The sequence below is a fragment of the Haemaphysalis longicornis genome, unplaced genomic scaffold (genome assembly GCF_048455015.1).
Source record: "Haemaphysalis longicornis isolate Haplotype H1 unplaced genomic scaffold, Haemaphysalis longicornis Haplotype H1 scaffold_2, whole genome shotgun sequence".
Taxonomy (NCBI): domain Eukaryota; kingdom Metazoa; phylum Arthropoda; class Arachnida; order Ixodida; family Ixodidae; genus Haemaphysalis; species Haemaphysalis longicornis.
The window spans coordinates 78124635-78145554 of record NW_027526295.1 but is presented as its reverse complement, the minus strand read 5'-3'; the positions used below and the strand labels follow the sequence as shown (position 1 = coordinate 78145554).

Here is a 20920-nt window from a genome sequence, read left to right as displayed (position 1 = left end):
CCTTCAGAGATTATGAGAAGGCATTTGACTCGGTCGAAACCCCAGCAGTCATTCAGGAATTACGCAACCAGGGGGTAGATGAGCATTATATAAGAATACTAGAGGATATCTATAATGGGTCTACAGCTACCATCATCCTCCATAAGGAGAGCAGTAAAATACCTATAAGGAAGGGTGTCAGACAAGGAGACACAATCTCTCCAATGTTATTCACAGCATGCTTACAAGAAGTATTCAGAACGTTGGATTGGCAACAGGTGGGAGTAAGGGTTAATGGAGAATACCTCAGTAACCTCAGATTTGCTGATGACGTTGCCTTGCTAAGTAACTCGGGGGACGAATTGCAAAGCATGCTTTCCGCACTGGGCGAACAGAGTAGAACCGTGGGCCTGAAAATTAATTCGCAGAAAACTAAAGTAATGATCAATAACCCCGGGACAGCACAGCAGTTTGAGATAGATGGCGAGACAGTGGAAGTGGTAAGCGAATATATATACTTAGGCCAAGTTGTGACCCCAGATCCCAACCATGAGGCAGAGATAATTAGACGGATCAGAATGGGGTGGGGTGCATATGGCAGACATTATCAGATAATGAATAACAGCCTACCATTGTCGTTGAAGAAGAAAGTGTATGACAGCTGTATCTTACCGGTACTCACCTAGGGGCAGAAACTTGGAGGCTCTCTAAGAGGGTTCAACTTAATTTGAGAACGACTCAGCGGGCAATGGAGCGGAAAATGATAGGTGTAACATTAAGATACAAGAAGAGAGCGCAGTGGGTCAGGGAGCAAACTGGTGTTAAAGACATATTAGTAGAAATTAAGAAGAAGAAATTGACTTGGGCGGGGCATGTAATGCGAAGGCAAGATAACCGCTGGTCATTAAGGGTAACAGAGTGGATCCCTAGAGAAGGCAAGCGCTGCAGGGGGCGGCAGAAAGTTAGATGGGCAGATGAGATCAAGAAGTTTGCGGGGATAAATTGGTCACAGTTGGCACAGGAACGAGGTAATTGGAGAATAATGGGAGAGGCCTTTGCCCTGCAGTGGGCGTAGACAGGCTGGTGATGATGATGATGATGATGATATACACGTAGAAAGATTGGTATGTAGTCTACAACACCAAAGAAGACACAGCTGTGTTGTTACGCTCCTTTTTTTACTACGGCTAGTGAAGTTAACCTTTTTAAATATACATAGGCAAGAAAGAAAAAAGAAAGAAAGAAAAAAGAAAGAAAGAAAGAAGCACCGGCGCCAAGAGTGGGGACTGAACCTACACCTTTCGATTTGAACTGGAATGCCTTACAGTTCGGCTATGTGGGCGACTGTGCTCTGTTTCACTTGCTGGGGTATTTATATTTACAACAACTGTATCTGACCCTTAAGGGTAATCGGCAGCGCCACTCTGGCTACACGGGCAGAGGGGGACATTCTTTTCAACCCCCGGGGCATGACTCAAACGTCTACAGCCTGTCATGACGGTTGACTGGCACGAGGCCTCCTAATGGGACCTTGGTATCAAGGCTGCCAGTACCGAGTCTCTCGGTAGGCTTTCGCAGAATGTAGTTAGGAAATATGGGGCTCGTTGAGGAAATACAGAAAGATAGGTCGGCAGTGTTCAACGCCAGAGGAGGCATTGGGGTGTTGCTGGCTCTTTTTAACTACGGTTACTGAAGTTACCATAATTTTCGAGTAGACGTAAGAAAGAAATAAAGAAAGGAAAACACGCGCCCAGAGTGGGGACCGAACCCACACCTTTCGATTTGATCTCGAATGCATTACCTATACGGCTATCTGGGCGGCTGCGTTCTCCTTTACATTCTGGGGTATTTATAACTACAACAACGCTATCTGACGCTTGGGCCTGGTAGCGAGCACAGCATAATAACAAGAATATATACCTAATTATTTACACATATATTGTCTATATATATATATATATATATATTGAGCACAGAAAACGCAAGCAATTTGCGGGTCACAAGTTTTTACGATAGGTCTCATGAACATAATACAAATAATACAAAACATAATGAAAACTCCGCACACCACCGCCAGCCGCTTTGCAAATTGATACAAAATGCAGTGCTTTGAAGAATTAGTGGGTTCATTGCGGTGGAAATTTAAAAAATCTGAATTTTGACAACAAACTTCACGGGTGCGATCATTATGCAACAAAATACGATATTTAAAATCCCTGCGCTGCAGCTGCACTATCTTTTCTTTTTATCATATCCAACCAACACGCCAAGGTATTCACTTTAGTATCGCTACGGCAGTAGCACGTTAAGCGCTTCTCGAGACAAACGCTTACCAATAGAATTACTTACCTGCATACTTTCTCAATACCCGCACGGAAGTCGATCGCCTCTCTAGGTTCGCTGGGGTTAAACACGCCGTCCGCCAAACACCAAAGGACATCCAAATAGCATTTGTAGCCCCCAAGGCCAGCAGCGTCAACTGGAGATATGGTAGTAATGATTGATATTAAAATTGCTGTGAGTTGCTGAGGTCTACCAAAGCATTTCTGTTACGTAGAATGCAAACTACACCAAAAAGGCAGCAAGAATAACAGCGTTTTGCCCGCACCTGCAGCTCGCTAAGAATTCTATATGATTTACGAGATGCTTGAAGGGCCGAGAGTTTTCAGTTAAGCAAATCAGAGCCACGCTGAGTAATTGAGGATTATGAAGTGAAAGTAAATCAAGTTGCCTTCACCACCAAACTTGCGTCAAACCTCTTAAGCATAACTGGCTTAAACCAATTTACACATACATAACCTGGGCAAACAGCAAGAGAGATGGGGACCACCCAGTGGCGGAGATAAAGTAAAGGGGTGAAAGCTGCTCAAGCGACACCAAGACCAAGAGAGCGGGCCCGGAAAGGCTCGCGGAATTTCCCCTAGGAAGTATCGGAATGGGCTGGGTTGTGACAGAATGGGTAGGAAAAAAGGGAGGGGTTTCTGGGAGTTTGTAAGAGATATGGGGGCAGTGACGTTTTGCTCTGGACTTCACAAATCTGACTTCTTTTTAAGTCCGATCTGCCACCTCAGAAGGGCGTCAGACTATACCAAAAAAAAAATGATGCGTCCCCTGCAATAAGGTTGCCGCTCACCCACAGGTGCTCATTGCCGGAATCCTACCATAGGAGACAAAAAAACCTTACAGGGGGTGGCAACCTTAGCCCCTTCCCAAGCACTCGGTTCCACAGCACGGCCTCACAGTGGGCCCATAACACTTTGCGTACTCCTCGATTGGAGAAGAAATTTTTTAGATGCAGAGCATCTCTTACTCGCACCCTGTCACTCTTTGTCGCATGCGGCGTCCGCACGCTTACTACGCATGCGCCAGCTGTGCGCAAACTCTCCTCCGTTCTTCTCTCCAAAAGCTGTGTGCAACACTCTCTCTCCTCTCATTATCATAACAACAGCTGCTGCACTCGCTGGGCGCGCGCTTCGCTGCATTAACAAGTACTCTCGGCGCATAAGCGCGCGTCTGCGCATTCGCTGTGCGAATCTTCTCTGTTGTCTCCTGTCCTTCAAAGCGGGAATATAAGCGGGGGAGCGCGTTCCCCCGTTCAGTCAAGCGGCCGCTCTCGCTTGACTGCGCTTGACTTTGCTTGACGACTCCGTGCTTGACTTGATTCTTCCGATGTAGTGCGATGGAAGCAACAGCTAGATCGATGCAAGACTAGATGCAAGACAACATATACACCAAATCCAGGTACAAACACAAGCGGAAACAGAAATGGAACCCACGAGATGCTCTGCATCCTACTCAGCATTCCCGGGGGGGATATGGGTGTAATTTTTCTTCACTAACCCGGTACTGAGCTACCTCCATGTCTTTCGCGGTCTCCGGGTTACGGAAGTTTGCTCGGCAACTCGTTTGAAGGATTGTCTGGAGCCGTGTCATGTACTTTATGTCGTCTTTCCCCCGAATCCTCGCCCACTGGGACAGGAGTCTTTACGATGTTGGAGGAGCCCCAGCAAAAGAGATCGGCCCTGTCCCACTGGCCAGCACTCAGCAAGAAAAGTTTCCTGCGGCGTGTACCGCGCCCTCGTTTTTCGGTTTGCTCCAGAGATCTGGGCGACGGATCCGGATTCGGTCACTCCCCAAATGTCAGTTCGAAACCTGGACACCATGAGGTCCCCCGGAAAAACCTAGTTCTCCGTGACGGGAAACCTCAGTGCAAGCATCCAGGCACACAGTAATCGCAGGGCCATGGGCAGAGAGCTTTCTCGAGCACGAACGCGTGTACATGGAAATGACTCCGCACTGCACTATCACGAAGGAACCGCTCAAGCAAAATGGTCCTATTTATGTAGAGGGTCTTTTTGGGTCTTTTGACATCTCCAGAACACGGCAGTACAAGTTTTTACAAGAGGTACAAAAAACTAAAGACTCAAGTCAATTTTACAATATCTTGCCTATAACCGCCACAGACGAAAGCATTAGTCAAAATGGAAAAACCGTTCTAATGGAATGCTGCCTGCAACCACAGCTCCTGGAATTATATTACCAAATTTTATTCTTACATCATCTGTTCGACACCGGCATTTGAAACCATCCTGAAATAGTGTAGTTTTAAATATGCTGGTAGTAGTTAATAATTTTAACAAAATCCCAGTTAGGTTCGGTGCTTCCGTTCTTATTCTTGTCTTCGAGCTTGTAGCCAATTTTTGCACATTACCAAAGTTAGTGAGGTATAAGGCAAGCAAGGGAGTAATGCTGGTATAAATATCCACATGAATAAAACATCACATATCCCTCTTGTTTATTCACATAATTTTCTTGCTAATAAGGATTTCAAAATTGCTAGGATGTAAATGTGCGGGGTGGTTCGTAGCATTAGCAGCAACGGAACAGATATATTTGCTTAAGTCGTAGATGGAAAAGGTAAAAGATGTCTTCGTATAAAGGCCCTGCTAGCCTGCCAAACAATTTCAACTTCGTTTGTGTTCTGTTCGTCAGAGGCCGAGGTAATTCGCAGTATAATCACTCGCCTGTCATAGGTTGTGATTACAATCGTATAAAGATTTATGGTGCACGTATTTCGGTGCAAGAGCATCACAGTTTTTTACTTCGCCCGTGTTTGCATGAAGGGCATAGTGAGTTAGTTAAAACAATAAATGGGGATGCTTGAAGCTTGCTATACTCTTAACGCGATTCTGTGTAAATGCTGCTGAAACTTCTGTTGAACTTTCTGTTGATCGGGGTACCATCGCGCGGCTGCCGCGTCTTCTTTATGGCCACGTTCTGCCCAACAGCGGTCATGTCGAGTGGCATATTGAGCTTATTTCACCTCTTCCGCACTGGCGTAGTTTCTCGGTATTTCCTACTCATGAAAACGCCGGAGAGCGTCCTCACTCTTGGCGACTTGGAAAAAAGCTCTGAGTCAACAACGCGGCCTTTATGAGCCGATCTACAACTCTCTATGGTCGGGTGCCCTTTCTCAGAAACCTCCTCCAGCGCTGCTGCTTTCTTTCCCGGATGGCGCTCCTATTTTCAGTTCCACCGATTTTTGTGCCCGCCTGTATCTGCCTCACCCGGTTATAATGGGTACAAATCTAAGGTGTCCGCCCTAAACATGCTACCAGTGGTTGTCTCGAGAGTGCATTTGCTCGGTTTGAGGGCGATGCTTTGGAAAGCAAGCAACCTTTGAGGCTGTGTCATAAAAAAAAGCCGCCCGCATCTTCCCACGGGGGGAACTCGAGTAAATGCGTCGCATCTACTCGAGTCAAGCAAAGCGTCACGTCAAGCGAAAGCCAAGCAAAGACGCCCTTGAGTGAATCCCGAACGCGCGCTCCGCCGCTTATATACGTTGAGGGGACTGCGTAAGCCGGTCCCAGTCGACGACGTTGGCGTACTTGTAAAGCGGCGTGGACTCTAGGTGTTTGAGCCAAGCGCGGATGTTGCTTCGCCGGAGAACGGCACACCGGTTATATGCGCAGCGCGCCCGAAGGAGAGGAAACCGCGGAAGAGAGAGTACTGCACATACGCCCGCCCCAGCGCCTCTGCCGCGGCTATGACGCAACGTGCCGCGGCTATGACGCAACACAATCCAACACAATCCACTTTAATCCAATCCAATCCAATCCAAATCCAATCCAATCCAATCCAAGCCAAGCCAAGCCAAGCCAAGCCAAGCCAATCCAAGCCAATCCAATCCAATGCCCCTCGCGAGAGAGAGTTCGAGTCCAATCCAATTCCCCTGGCGAGCGAGTGTTCGCTATCGCCTCGACTCGACGCGCATGCGCAGTGAGCGTGCGGACTACGGACGCCAACGCGGGTGACACCGTGAGTTACTGAAATGCTCTGCATTTAAAATTGGGTGCTCGTTATTAGAAAAACGTTGGATGTAATGTCTTCGCTGCGCGCGTAGGTACGGACACTGACTTCATCCTGTATATGCAATGACGCCTGCTGCACATAGGTGATGTATGTTGCTCCACGTAGTTGCTCCATCGCTAACTAAAAGGTTCTTTACGCCAGACGCATACACATCTGATAATCACATGGGAGGTTCACTGCAAAACAGCTTAACTGATAGCTGCAAAGACATTTACGCTTGTACGCTTAGCAAGACAAAGCCGTAATTTATACTAGTGCTACAAAGCCGGCATTACCTCATGACCAACGGGTGAAAGACGGGCGTAGGAGCACACATTTCGGGAAAAAGTATGATTTTTGGCGCGCTATTCTGTAACCTGCGCTTCAAACTACCTTTTATATTTTGTGTGGATATATCACCGAACGCCGACTGAGTCATATTTTAGGATTGGAACGCCTTAGGTCCAAGTTTTAAACGCGAAATTCACCAATGAACACTGAAATGATTCGCAAACATTGTCTATTGCTTGCACCAATTGAAGTGTGGATTAAATAGGCCAGGTTTGAAACCTTATGGGTGTGTTAACGCGAATTAATGTAGTAGGAAAATCAATTCTAAGGTGCTGTCCTGTTCTCTGCACCTTGCTTGAACATTACTTATCACCTTCCGTATGATGCTTACTTGCTGCCTTGGCTTGACTGGGCCTATTGCCGGATCGCTGACCATCCTTACGACTAAGTCGGCTGGTGGTCTCCGGGTAATCTAATGGCGTATTCGGTTGGCCGCTCCGGTCCCCTGGCTGAGATTCACCAGATGCCACGGCGGCTCGCAATCAGAGCGGACAGGCAGCTTAACAACCGAATGCATCGGCAATCACGGAGCAGCGCGCCTGTAGCGCCACCGAGCAGCCAGCGCGGGAAGCCGTCGGGTAAACCCATGGCCGGGCTGGAGGAGCAGCGGGCGCATAGAGATTTTTAGTAAGTATACTAGAGAGGAAACTGCGCCTTGTAAGCCATGCCGTCGTGAGGGTTCATGGGAAGACCCCCTTTTTGGCTTGGTCTTGGCATGACAATTGCATTCTTAAGGGGTTTTCGGGATTTGCTTTCTTCACTATGCATTAAATGTTTACGAGCTTCAAGGAAGCCCAAATCCTCCCTGTTCTGTAGTAGCCCTGTTTGGTGAAGCAGCAGGCAGTGCGGGATCGCCCCTGACGTTGCTCATGCCGCAGTCGAAGGACGCATGACTGAGCGGGTAATATGCCGCCGCGAAATTTGTAGCCGACGAAAAGAAGAAACAAAACGTACTTCGACGAAGACAAGATAAGACCACGGGGATACGACAGATACGGGCGCTTGTATGCGTCCTATCTTGTCATTGTGCACGACTGTTAAACGCCGCGGTTTCTTCTTTCTTGTTAAACTATTTGGCGGTTGGGGCACCGGTTCACCACGAAGACAATGTTTTTATAGGCACATTCAAAAAACTTTCCAAACTCTTCCAATAAACTCTTCCAAACTCTTCCAATTAGTTCCAATAATCGGTAAACTTAACAACATCAGAGTCTCTAATGAGGTTTCTCCCCAAATATTAACCTTGTTCGTTAGTACAACCTTGGCCTGAGCAGGCACAACCGTTCCGGCAGAAACACGCTTTAGTTCCTTTTAAATGCAGAGCATTTCTTATCCTCGCCTCTTCCTGCGTCGGACGGCGTCAACAGCTTCGCGTCCGCAGCAGGTGCTACTCTCCTCTTCCCTCCTCTTTCTCAACAGCAGCTGGCGCGCGATGCGTCGTAGTCAGCCCGTTCGCTCCGTCGCGGTCTTGGCGTAACAGGTGCGTGATTGCAGCGCGGTGGGGCGTGGAAGGGCGCGCGCTGCATCCGCATGCGCGCTCTCCCCCCCGTACTGATCTCCCTCTACTGCGCGCGCTGCAAATATGAAGCGGCTAGCGGTCGCTCGTGCTTCAGTCGCTGCGTTGCTCCTTCCTTCCTTGGTTAACGCTCGCTCCCACGTTTACTCGTGTCTGCTACTCCAGCATCACGGAAGAAGCGATGGAAACAACGCTGCCTTCAACCAGTAGTGCGGCCCCAATGCTCTGCATTTACTCGTGTTCCCTCGCGGGAAGGCGCGGGAATTTTTTTACTTAGTTTTATAACAGTCTGTTTTGATTTTCCACTTACATAATTGAACACCATTCTTCGCGTTTTTGTGGCACTTTGTTTAATTTGCGGTCACTAGAACGTTTCAATCCAAGCCAACGATGAAACTAAAGCGAGCGCAATGTATAATTGCGGCAAATGACGACACAGACGGCCTAGATATGAACCGCATAGACGCAAGCGCAAGAATCCTCTCTAGTGTATATTGTAAGAAACTCTATAAGCGGGTGCGCATGCGCGCTCGTTGCTAATTCAGTCCGGCTGTGGTAAAGCGCGCCGTTTTGTGTCACGTTTCCCGTCCTCCCGGCCACATCGTGCCACGCTCTCACTTAGAAGTCACAGCGGTCGGGAGCGCGCGGAGCAGGAGGCTGACGCTTCGAAAAAACAAACCGAAGGTAGTTCTAGGCAATTCTACCAACCGAACGCGCAGCCGATTTTCAGAACACTCCAAAGCACTCGTAAACGACCAACCGAATACGCCATAAGCAACGATAGGACTTGTGCTCAGCAGGGTGTGGCTTTAGTTTGTTTATTTGTAGACTGTATCAATTTTAGTAAGGTTGTTGAAATCAAAATAGGTTTGCACATGCACCGTCTACGCTTGGCTGACTTCGCTAAACCCAGGCTGTAAGCTGCATATGCCTGTACAACTGGTACGCTACGTAGTAAGGAGTCAGCAAAGTAATACAGGTTATAAGGAAATAAATTTCACTCAATGTCAGTTTTAAAGCGCCGAAGCTGCGCAGGCGGTAAAGCGCGCCATAGGAAATAACTCCGGTTAATTTCGACCACCTGCGAATCTTTTAGCTAGGGCGAAATCTCTAACACATGAACGTTTTTGTATTTCGCGTACATCAAAAAAAGCGCCCCAAGCCGCCGGGAGGCATTTAAAATGAAGCGAATTTTTTTTTTTTTTGCACAGCAAAAAAAAAGAGGTACGTGAAGCACGTTTTGCGCCGTGTCAGTTAACACTGCATTAAGCAGTACGACCATATTTTTTCGATGGCTTTTATGCCTCAGGAACGTAGTCGCTAGTGATAAGACATTCGTAAATTATCAGGGGACCCCTACGGCACAACCATTGCTCAATAAACACATTTAAGCAGCTACGAATGAGTGAATAAAAAATATTGAGAGGCAATAGGATACACTTCCTATTTCCCTCCCCAACAGCTATGCACGGTATGGCCGTTTGGTCTGAAGCACTGTTCGCAGTTCGTCTCAATGAGCTGGTTACCCGGCGCGGTGGCTCAGTGGCTAAGGCGTTGCGCTGCTGAGCACGAGGTCGCGGGTTCGATTCCCGGCCGCGGCGGCCGCTTTTCTGGTGGAGGCGAAAAGCAAAAACGCCCGTGTGTACGAGATTTCGGCGCACGATAAAGATCCCCAGGTGGTCAGAATTAATCCGGAGCCCTCCACTACGGCGCGCCTCATCGCCTCCGTTGCGTCGGCGCGTTAAACCCCACAATCAAACAAAAAATCAATGAGCTGGTTCGCATCCTCGATTGGACGTGTATTTTTGTTAACAGCGGAGCCGTTTTAGCTTTTGTTCCAACGTTGATGGTTGCCAGAAGCAAATAACAAAAAATGCCCAGCGCGTGTGAGCATGCGCTGCGTCAGGAGCGGGCGGTGTCGGCCAGGCTTGAGCGACAGCTTGCGCCACGTGAGTTCGCAAAAACAACAAGAAAAAATAGAGCGCTTGGGGTTGACCACCTCGACATTCGACAACAGTCAGCCCAGGTTTCGTGGAGTTATCTTGCGAGCTGTTCTCCTCCTCAATTCGCGTGCCTTCGCGCCTGAAGTGATGCGCACAGACGCTGAGTTCATGCTACGACACCGAATTCGCGAAGCTGGTTGCTGCGAATTCTAGCGCATGCTATTTGGGAGAGATGTGCAAGGCTGCGGATAAAACACTCCCGAACTGCTGGTCATGGAGAGCTTTCAGCGGCAATAAAAAAAGTTGGGAAATTCGTTAGAAAAGCCCCAGCTGGGTATTGGACGAATGGAGAGGTGCCGCCAGCTCTGTTATTTCTTCAGCCATGCACCACTAATGTAAGCTTGCAAGCTGCGCCAATTTTTTTGTTAGTTGCTTTTGAGTTAAGTAATGTTTTCTTAGCTGCATGTTTCATTGCTGTGCAACAGAGTTGGCTGACTGTGTGCAGACTGATTTTGAAGCTGCAGAGAGTTATCTTTGGCGTGGCGTTAATGTAAGCACCGGCTCCTTGCGGGCACAGCACATGCTGAGTCAGCCGATTGCAGTCCCGGTGTGAACACGGTGTTGAGGAAAGAAGAAGACGAGCTTGGGACATTATCACCATCTGTGTTAGAGGAGGAAGACGTGAGAATAAAAGGCGTTCTGAGCGGTGCCATGGGCTGGGGCCCAGTTCCTCAACATTTGGTGCCGTGAAACGTGGGAGGAACGCCCCAGTGGACTGCATGACGGCGCACCGCATCTACGAGGCTCGCGAGGCCTGGAAAACTCCTGGTTTGGATACTTTGTGATTCCTTCATCTCGGAGGCCTTGCCCTTTGGCGGCGCCCGCCATAGCCGGCTGCTCGACGCTCCACACCACCCACTCTGAACCCGGAGGCGACGCAGAGGATGTGGGCCAACTGCTACGGCTCAGAGACACCCTACGACTTCAGATTTCAGACCTCGTGAAAGCGGCAGACCACGCATTGGATCAGCGCCCTGTGAAACCAGGTACGCTGAAAACCCTCTACGAATCTGCGCAGCAGGAACAGATCACCCTCGTACAGCTCGACAATCAGGTCAGAAACCTATTGGACATTGATGACTACAGAAAGGAATATGAAGATTCTGATTTATACCTCGGAATGATTTTTCAAACTATTTTCCTGCTTCGAGATACGTTAACAAAAAATGGCTACGTTTGTACAATCCCGCAAGACAGCAAAGGCAAGACTTCGTGGAGACCCCCTGAAACCGTCACTAAAGGTAGATCCCTCCGAATGACACGCAGCCTTCCACTCGCCTCTCCAGTCGCCTTTGGAGAACCCTTTGTCCCTGCTAACGAATCGCTGACAGCAGCGACCCTGGAGGCAACCACTGAGTCTTCGGTATGCGTCGTAAACTCTGCACCTGGTGTCACGCTGCAGCCGCAGAGCGAGCTCATACCACAGGGTGAAGAGGCCGATGAACTAGAAACAGAACCCATCGAGTGTGTGACTAGAGAGCAGGACATTCCGTTCTGGCTGCTCTGTATTCAAATGGTGCCATCGTAAACAACAAATGGAATTGTCGCAAGACACGGAAGGTTAGGCAGGGTGCCGGAGGACAACATAGGAGTCCTCGAGCTGAAGTCCCAACGCTAACTGCAGCGGATTTCCAACAACGAAGAGGTCAACCATTTTCGCGAAGGAGGGCGATGAGGGCTACTGTGCACTCTTACCGACTAAAACGGCGTCTAAATCCCGAGGAATACCAATCAATCTGGCGTTGCAAAGAACCTCGACCCAAGATCGCCCGCCATCTAACTCCTACCCCGGAAACGAGTGTTGTTGAACATTCCTTGCTAGCGCTAAACAGAACCGGTATAAGGAAGCTACATCACTCCTCGAAGCACCGGTGGAAAAGGAAACAACTCACGACCTGAGACCGACCGGCTCAACGAATCATAACCAGGATGCTGAACTTTATCTTTGTGGTATTTTCTGCGCGGGTCCTGTGTATGTCTGTGTGCATGAATCACTGTCGCGGGCGGGAGTGTGTTGAGGAAAGAAGACGAGCTTGGGACATTATCACCATCTGTGTTAGAGGAGGAAGACGTGCGAATAAAGGCGTTCTGAGCGGTGCCATGGCCTAGGGCCAAGTTCCTCAACACACGGCTCTTACGGCAAAACGACGCGCCACAGAAGTTGCAAAGGTTGCGGCAAAGCCTCCCGCAGTTGAGCACCTCCGATGAGGTGGAGGGCGTTCAGTCACTGCGTAAGCCTCGGCTGGTGAACGTGACCATTCTTAGCGGTGCTGGAAGACTTATCTGACCAATTCTATAGACAACATGGCCGAAGTCTGGTATGACGATTCTTCAGTTATCAGGAATGCCCACCGTACGGTAGCGTCGTGTGCCTTGTATATTGTTGCACAGAAAAAAATCGGAACGGAGTTGAAGAACCTTGCGATGTGATCGTCCAATCCCATCCCAAGACGAACACGTGACACTTTTGTAATTGCTACGGCTGCGACAAATGTAGAACAAGAATACTTCTCCTTTCAGGCTTTATAAATAAATACTGCCTTATTTACGGGAAAAACGGAAAGTTTGTTTGTTTCAGCCAGTATATGCGACGCAAACAAACAGAAGTTTGAGAATTTACTGCAGCAATTTGTTATCTCCAAGTAAATGCTGCTGCGTGCGTCTTCGAGTTTCGCTCCGCGAGTAATGTTTTAGAGTTTTTTTCATAGCAGTAATTTCAAGTTTTGGAAATAGAACTGTGCGGTTCTGTCTCTCGAAGATTTATGTTACCATGATTGCTGTGCAAGAGATTCATTTTGAATGTAGAATTTTACTGCCGTATGGAGCGGCCTCCCTACCTGGTGTGCGTTACGCCTCTGGGTACCTCCAGCGCGGTTAGCGCTAGATGATTTGTCGATTTTGTTGAACGCCCAACGGAGTCAACGCGCACTCTGAGCTTTCCAAATGGCACTCCGCATGCCCAGCATTTGCGTGGTAGCGCGGTCTCCTTCTGTCGTCTTCAAATGATCGACACACGCACTACGGAAACGGTGGGCAGCCAGGTGAGTTCTGGCGTATTTCTGATTATTCTGACGGGGTTGGTGCCTGCCGCTGATTGTGGACTTTTGTAGCGTAAGCTACACTGGCCAAAGTTGAGCAGCTTCGCGTATGCCATGAAGGGCCGGTGTGCGCAACCGCGAGGGGCATTGGATTGGATTTGGATTGGATTGGATTGGATGAAAGTGGATTGTTTTGGATTGTGTTGTGTCATAGCCGTGCTGAGCATGCGGGAGGAGCAGTGACTGGACAGGACTGGACTGTACTGGGTGAGATTGAATTGGAGTGGACTGGACCGAATTGGTCTAGATTGGACTGGATTGCTGAACCTTAGCTCACGCTACGTATCTCCTGGCATAGCAGAGCTAAGCCAATACTATGTTGTTCCTTAGTGTGCCATATATCGCCTTCACATAACAAACGCAAGATTCATCAAAGAAGTCATTATAAAACTCACTTTGTCTGGCATTTCTACTTACTTCTGTGGTGTTTTTATTCTCCTGTAATCATTTCGATGGGGGTATATCTACCACAGCAGCACGGCTGATATGGCGTAAGAACGCTCAACGAAGCATATGAAAAAACTACAAGTTAAGTCAAATGTATCCCGTACTGAATGTATTCCTATCGGGACCTTGGTGTACATATACGAGAACTGTACCTTCCAGGTATTAGCTAAGTCTTAAAAAACCGAACAAGATGTTTTGAAGTTTAATAGCTGATTGAATGCCTTTTTATTTTTTATTTTCATTGTAGGTTTCAACGCGCCGACGAAACGCAGGCGATGGGGCGCGCCGTGGTGGAGGGCTCTGGAATATGTTTGACCACCTGGGGATCTTCAATGTGCGCCGAAATCTCGTACACACGGGCGTTTTTGCTTTCGCCTCTATCATAAAAGCGGCCACCGCGACAGCGAATCGAACCCACGACCTCTTGCTCAGACGCGCAACGCCTTAGCCCCTGAGCAACCGCGGCGGGTACTTTTTTATTTGATTCAGTATATTAAAATTGCAAATATTCCCACGCCCTAACTTGGGCATTCTGTTTTATTGTTATTTCATATTAATACGAAGCTTTTGTCTAGAATGAAGTGCTCAGAAGACAACGCCGTGTGCTATTTGTGACCGCAGCACCAGCTGCCCCAATGGCGTCACAGGTGTTTTGTGCTTTCACGCTATCTTTGCTCCCAGAACTTCAATTGGCGCCAATGTATTAGTAATAATATTATGAGACGAACTGTGGAGAGGAACGTGGGACGTTCAGTCATGCATTTCATTCAAAAAGCGTGTCAATCGGCCAGAAAAAACATAAACGGCGTGCCCCTCGACTACTTCTTAGGTTAGAAGCTCTTCAGCAAATCGTAATTTCTTGTGTCCACAGTTAAAAATACCAAGAAATGGCCGAGCGCGGGCACATGTGCACGGTCCTCACAGCGACCACCCGGCCGTTAACAACACCAAGAAAATGCCTAGCGCTCGTGTGTGCCTGCCTAGCAGTGACCGCCAAGCCTCCCGGGCACTCCGATTAAACAGGCCCACAACAAATATAACGAATTTGCCAAATATACGTAAACACCTGCAAGAAATTGACACAGGTGGAATTCCCCTTGCTGAATGAACCAACGTCATCCTGCCAGTGGTACGTAAACAGATCAAAAGAATAGGCCGCGAGGAATCCAATCCGTACATTGACAAGTACGCTTTTACCCTCTGGAGAAAGCGCAGTGCGATTGTCAAATGCTGGAAACATGACAAGCGTAGCGGCGTGCTGAATCAACGCCTTTACCGCCTCAACCACGAAGCCCAAGTGTGCGCCGACACAAGTAAAGCCAATTGCATTCAAGTATGTGAAAGGTTAAAACGGCAAGCTTCATATGGCAAGGGACTGGGGGCTCTTTCGAACACTACTGGTACAGCACAAACAAAATACACCGTCCAACCACTTCACTTAGCGATGGGAGGTACACCACATGATATCACAGAACAGATCCGTAACACACTCAACCCCCCTTGTAGTACCAAACGTGTCGATATCATTTACACAGAATCAGCCCCAGAAGATGAGGATGAAGGAATGAACTCGGACTTGTCACCCGAAGAACTAAAAACTGCACTGCATTAACTCACTCTCAACAAGGCCCAGGGACCCGATAAAATTACATACGGAATGATCCGCAACATGCCTGACGAGAAACTTGCAGAACTTCTCAACTATATCAATGGGGCTTGGAGATCAGGTAACCTACACTTCCTCCAGCGCACGTTTGTAAAGCCAAGCATAACAATTTAGGGGGATTGGCGAAGGTTTCCGCCACAGCCTGGAAGTAAAAAAGCCAAGAAAATGCCGAAAGGTAGTGTTCGCGTGCCTCGCGGCGACCGCAGAGAATCCACGGAGCAAATTTGTCAAGGCAACAATACCCAGTTAGGGAGATTGCCCAGGATTGGCCAAAACGTTGCAGCGTTCACCGTCATCATAGAAACATTAGTTCGAAATGAGAAAGACACGTCATGGCGTGCCCCCTTCCCAGGAAAAGACCAAAGATCATAACTTCAAAAAAGTGAGAAGCTCGCCCTTCATGGCACAAATAGATTAAAGGTCGTTCCGGCAGCGAAGAAGGAGCAAATCGGCTGCAATCGTTGATTTAAATGGACACTGAAGCGATTTGTAAACATCGCGGGATTACTAACGCAAATTGAAGTCCGGGGTCCATAGGCCATGTTTCGACCACTCTGAGCGTGTTTACGCAAATTTATTTAGTAGAAAAATCAGTTAGAAAATGCTTTCGTTCTCTCTTTACGCTCGCCCATTTTCTGTGGCGTTTTCGTGTGAGGTCAGCAGGAGATGATCTGGAAAATGGCTGCGCTACTGCACGGCTTCCCGACCTTCCGACCGAGTCAGTCGGCCCAGCGTTCAGTCCGCCGGCCGCCGACGGGTCATCGCAATTCGCTCGCTCAGTTGAAACTAAGCCACAACACGTTTCTGAATGGAAGAATGTGTCTTTCTTTAATTTTAGTACACAATATCAAGCTCCGAGTCCGGGTCGCTCCACATAAGCGCTTCACAAGGGCAAATGACAAGTGCACATGAGACGATTCGCTGACTTTACGCTAGTAGGAAAATCTAAGGCCACTTGAAGGTGAGAGAAGAGTCAGCGAAGTCAATGTAGGTACTAAGGAAATAAAACCAACTGAAACTTTACCGTAAAGCACAAAACTAGGGACCAGGAAGCACGTTTTTGCGCTGGGTGAACAAGCACAGCGGTCAGCTCACGGCCGCTCATCTGCGAACGCTTTTCAGTCAAAAGAATGCAATTGCTAGACGTGAGATATTGTGAACGTTTGGGGGACGCTTACTGCACGAGCGTTATACAACAAATAGTCACACAAAGTACTTGAAATGCTGAAACTAAATAAAAGTGAAAACTCGCTCTACCTTATATACCTTATTTACCCAGCCTCAACACAGCCGGCTCGTGGCCGTGTGGTTTGAGGCTCTAGGGTAATTGTTTTGCAAGTCGCAAGTTCGAATCCTCGGGGGTACAGGCTTTTTTTTCTGCAAGTTCATTTTTCGTTAGCGGCCGATGCTTTCTCAAGTGAGTTCACCGTTTTTGGGATGCAACGTTCACTGCTCCACGATCGAGTTCGCATTACGCGCGCAGACTGACAATAACGCGCTAGTGAGTTCGCGTTCGCGTGCTGTTGCCACAAGCACCGACTGCTTGCGGGCAGTAGGCACAGGCCTGAATCAGCGCACCCTTGGCCTGGTGCGAACACGCTTTTTGCGATACAGGCATGAGTGAGGCAAGCTCCGAAAATGCGGGCAAAGCAGGCAAAGCGTATGGCATCTGAGCATCTGCGGTGACGCGGAGGGCGTTCATCCACTGCGTAGGCCTCGGCTAGTGATTTCTACGATTCAAAGCCGTCCTGGGAGGTTTATCTTAGGCATTTGACATCCGAAAATATGACAGAAGCGAGCTACGACGATTACTGAGATATCACGAATGCCCATCCAACGAGGCCGTCGGATGTCACGCATGTTGTTTTACAGAACCAAAACCGAAACTTGTTTGAATGCTAACCAAGGACATCGTCCAATCACGGTGCCCGCTCCTAGCGACGTCAAAGCCTTTAGTTGGTGCGGCCGCCACAGATCGCGCATGGTAGTTTTTCTTCTTTCCCCTTTATAAAATAATTAACGACTTATCAACCGGATAAACGATGAAAAGTTTGTTAATTTGAGCCAGTCTACGCAGTGCAAGCAAAACCGGGAGCTTGACAAATTCACTTGAGGGTCCCTTTAAACTTTCGTGATGGTCGAGAAGGTCACTTCGCTGTTTTCACGTCTTAAACGTTGGTGTGTAGTTCCTTTATGTTTTTCTTTCACTTCACCGGCGTTTTTGCGCTACAGGCGCCATCAGTGAGAGTAAGACAGCTTCGCTGTTTCAACGTTTACTACACTTTTCTGCAACCCAACGTAATAAATTCCTGGTGGCTACTCTTCACACCGTCAAGCTATTGGATTTGTCGCTGCGTGCGATCGCAGCGAGAATTATTTGTTGCAGAGAGCATGCTTTTTTGATCGTTGCTTTCGTTTACGTCTTTTAGAGTCCTAATAGGGAGCTCTAGGCAACACTGAATTGCGCAAAAGCCGCTCTGAACAACAAAAAGAGAACCATGTGTTTTTCTTCGTCCCCACTGTTTCAGCATGTTTTAGTTGTGATACGCCCCTGCTTCAATATTCTCTCTACAAACGTTATTCTTCCAGATATATTCGGATTCGAGCCACTCCTCCGCAATTGTCCATTCTGACTGGAATTGATCCTTGAAGCACTCGTTGTGTACAGCCGATACAGCCGAATGGAGGTAAAAAGGCACACATGTTAACCTGGAACCAGGCGATTCTCCCAATCCATTGTGGGCCGCCTGTATTGTGCGAGCGGCGCACTGTATCTTTCCGGCGTCGTGGAGGACTCAAGTATGCACAAAGTGGCCCTAAAAAGGAACAGGGAGGAGCAGGGTCTTCTTCACAGCCGCTCTTCCACCACATTCGTTTTATCGTGCTCTCTGCCTGTCTCGCTTCTGTCGTTTAGGTCTTAGCCGTCTTATCCCTTTCTCCGATTCCCGCATAAACAAGACGTTGGCAAGTTTTTTGTCACATCAATGAGGAAAATTCCCATTCATCTACCTTGCCTACAACTAATTTTCTCCCGTCACGAACCGGTCTATGCCAATGCGACCTGTAAAGAAATAACATGTGACACAGGGGCCGTATAGCAGGCTAGACACCTCAGCTCAACAACTCCTCAGGGGATCTGCTCAGTCTGACAATAAAATGAGCCGTGCGATGCGCTTTATGTCGTCGTTTCGCCAACTCCTCGCCCACTCGGACAGGAGTCTTCTCGCTGCCGGAGGATCCCGAGCAAAGGAGGTCGGCCCTGTCCCTCTAGCCGGTACTCAGCAAGGTAACGTTCTTGCTGGGTGTACCACGCCCTCTTTCCCCGGTTTGCTCAACAGATCTGGGCGGCGGATCCGGATCTGGTCACTTCCCCCAATGTCACTTTGAAACCTGGCCACCATGAAGCCCCCGGAAAAGCCTGGTTCTCTGTGACGGGAAGCGTATTCCCAAATCATTACCCCTAAGGGCCCAGGCCGACCACACCCCATTAAGGGTGTGGTCGGCCTGGGCCCCTACGGGATATGGTTTGGGAATACGCTGACGGGAAACCTCGGTGCAGTCATCCAGGCACACAGTAATCACAGGGCCATGGGCAGAGAGCTCTCTCGAGCACGAACGCTTGTACATGTAAATGACTCCGCACTATCACAAAGGAACCGCTCAAGCAAAATGGTGCTATTGTTTGTTAAAGAGGGCGCTTTTTGGGTCCTTTGACATGCTCAAAAAACACACGGGAGCAGACGTTTTACATGTAGTAATAAAAACGTAAGACGGTTAAGTCAATTTTACAATATCTTGCCTATAAGCGCAACAAACGAAAGCATTAGGCAAAATGGAAAAACCGTTGTTATGGAACGCTGCGGGCAACCACAGCTCCTTGAGTTATATTGCCAACTTATATTCCGACATCACTGCTCGACACAGGCATTTGAGCCATCCCTGAAATACTTTCGTTCTAAATATGTCGGAAGCAGTTATTATTTTTTCAAAATGCAAGTTAGAATCGATGCTTCCCTTGTTATTCCTGTCTTTGAGCATGCAGCCTATTTTTGCGCTTTACCAAAGTTAGTGAGGTATACGGCAAGCAAGGAAGTAAAGCTGGTATAAATATCCGCATGAATAAAGCATACATATCCCTCTTACTTATTCACATCATTAAATTCGTAATATGGATTTCCAAATTAATTATATGCAAATGTGCCAGGGTCATTTGTAGCATTAGGAGCAACGAAAAAGATATGTTAACTCGTACATGGAAAAGGTATAAGATGTCTACGTATAAAGGCCCGACTAGCCTGCCAAACAATTTCAGCTTCGTTTGTGTTCTGTTCGTCAGAAGCCGTGGTAATTCGCAGTATAGTCCGTCGAGTGTCACAGGTTGCGGTTACAATCGTATAAAGATGATGGTGCAGCTATTTCGGTGCAAGAGCATTACAGGTTTTCATTTCACCGGTGTTTGCATGAGGGGCAGAGTGAGTTGGGGAAGACAAAAAATTGGGGATGCGTGAAGCTTGCTATACTATTAACGCGATTCTGTGTAAATGCTGGTAAAGCGTCAGTTGAACTTTCTGTTGATCTTGGTGCCATCGCTTGGCTCCCGCGGCTTCATTCATGGCCACTTTATGTCGGACAGCGGTGATGTCGAGTGGCGTATGAAGCTTATCTAGCCTCTTCCGCGTTGGCGTAGTTTCTCGGTATTTCCTAATAATGAAAACACCGCCGAGTGCCCTGACTCTTGAGATGGGCAAAAAAGCTGTGACTCAACGACGCGGCCTTTATAGGCCGGTCTAGAACTCGCTATGGTCGGGTGCTCTTTCTCAGAAACCTCCTCCAGCGCTGCTGCTTTCTTTTTCGGATGGCGCTCTAATTCTCAGTTCCACCTATTTTCGCGCCCGCCTGTATCTGCCTCACACGGTTATAATGGGTACAAATCTAAGGTGTCCGCCCTAAACATGCTACCAGTGGTGGTCTCGTGATAGCATTTGCTCGGTTCAAGGCCGATGCCTTCGAGAGCAACCAACCGGTGAGGCTGTGTCATAAAAAGTGGCTGCTCTGCATTAGAAAAACGTTAGATGTAATGTCTTCGCAGCGCGCGTCGGTACGGACACTGACTTCGTCCTGTATACGCAACGACACCTGCTGCACATACGTGATGTAGGTTGCTCCACGTAGTTGCTCCATCGCCAACTAAAATGTTCTTTACGCCAGACGCACACACATCCGATAATCACATGGGAGCTTCCCTGCAAAACAGCCTAACTGATAGCTGTAAAGACATTTAAGCTTGTACCCTTAGGAAGATAAAACCGTAATTTAAATTAGTTCTAAAATGACCTTGTTACCGCCGGTCAAAGACAGGCGTAGGAACGCCCAATTTACCCGCCGCGGTGGCTCAGTAGCTCACGTGTTGCGCTGGTGAGCACAAGGTCGCGGGTTCAATTCCCGGCCGCGGTGTCCGCTCTTCTGATAGAGGCGAAAAGCAAAAACGCCCGTGTGTACGAGATTTCGG

At 48.3% G+C, this 20920-nt stretch overlaps 1 long non-coding RNA gene across 1 annotated transcript in view; it reads right to left on the bottom strand.

The window, feature by feature from the left end:
* Positions 1 to 2328: 2328 nt before the first annotated feature.
* LOC144167206 (uncharacterized) overlaps positions 2329 to 20920 on the bottom strand; it is a 37898-nt gene continuing 19306 nt past the window's right edge. The window contains exon 3 of the long non-coding RNA XR_013321884.1: positions 2329 to 2458. This is a non-coding gene — a long non-coding RNA (uncharacterized LOC144167206). The remainder of the gene's footprint in view (positions 2459 to 20920) is intronic.